Source organism: Melampsora larici-populina (assembly GCF_000204055.1).
Source record: "Melampsora larici-populina 98AG31 unplaced genomic scaffold MELLAscaffold_122, whole genome shotgun sequence".
Classification (NCBI taxonomy): Eukaryota; Fungi; Basidiomycota; class Pucciniomycetes; order Pucciniales; family Melampsoraceae; genus Melampsora; species Melampsora laricis-populina.
Window position 1 is genome coordinate 27,161 of NW_006768886.1, and position 1,530 is coordinate 28,690.

Genomic DNA, 1,530 nt, shown 5'->3' on the forward strand with positions numbered 1-1,530 from the left:
GGCCTGATGTGTTTATTTCTTTCATGTACTTCTAATCATTCTGAACCTTGGAATTGACTGTGAGGTAAAATAGAAGTGATTGCCCTGGTCAATACAGGCAATCCATGATGAGTGAATTGTTAACTAAATAAAACCTCCTCTAAATTTGTAAAGTTTGTAATCATTCAACTTGGTCCCTGCCAAGGCAGACTCTCTGAGACTGCAGGCTCTAGACAATATGTCCTGAGTAATGCCATTGGAGAGCCTACCCTGACCAGCATAGCATACCAGGGGCCTCCAGCCCCCACAAACACATGTCATTGTCATGTAGCTTGACAACATATTACGCCACATGACACATGGTCTCATGTTTAAGGTAGAAGTGGCTGTTAGAAACTTTGTGAAATGAAATATAAATCAGACTCAATGAATGAGCTCATAAAGCTAAGCATAGATATTTGCACAAAATTTTACTGTAATAGCAGGAACAATATCTCTGTGTGGTGAAATTGTTTGATGAATAAGCAAGCACGTATTTTTCTTGCTGCTCTTTGGAATTCCTAATGCATGACACTCCTCTTGTAGAAGTTTGATTTCCTTCAACTGCACCATCTTGTGATCACTAAAAATTTGGACCCCACCCAAGGATAATGCAACTTGTATCCTTGCAATGGCTCCCAAAATAACTCACAGATGCACCACGGGCACAGTGTACTGACCTAAGATCAAGACACTGCCTCACTCCAACTTCCACAACCTACACACAACATCTTCAAGTATTCACTCAGCTTGTTCAAACAATTACTTCAATCATTCTATCTCACCGTGTTCTCCTTCATCCATAATTTCAACAAGATTCAGATCCGCCTCACAAACCCAGCTCTTGCATATACATTTTTGACGTCATCAAACACTTCCTTGTTTACTTGACCCAAACCTCTCTGTATTACATCAAATACATTCATTGCAAAATCTGTTGGCGAGGTTAACTTGTGTATGTATCTCACCTTGTCTGCCTTCCTTTTTAAGTTTAACATCTTCAAAGACCGGCCGCTTACATCCACTTAATCAATTATATAGATTTGTTTTACAATACATTTGTGAAAGAGGTGTTTCCCAACTCTGTTTTCCACCTCAAAAACAACTGTATCACAGCCGGTCCAGAGTTGAACCTTTGTGTCATAGATATGTTAAATAGCAGAACTCACCGATTGTCCTGTCCTGTTGTTGGACTCTGAGCTACAAAAGTTGGCCGGGCATACAGCATTCTGTCTGTGAGCTATAAGAAAACTGGGGACACCATCTGGACCACGGCCGTACACGTTGAACTAGAACAATCTATTTAAATCATGTAAGCAAATCAAAAATTATGAAAGATTGAATTGACCTGACTTGATCCCATTGTCATTTCAGCTCATATGGGTTGCCAAAGAAACCAACAAGCCCAACAAGCTGCCGGAGTGAAACCTAAGAACTTCAAGTCAAAGACTTCTCCTTCCCGCCACAAATTCCAGTTGCACCGGGATAAGAAAAGTAGCATTGGGTGTTGGA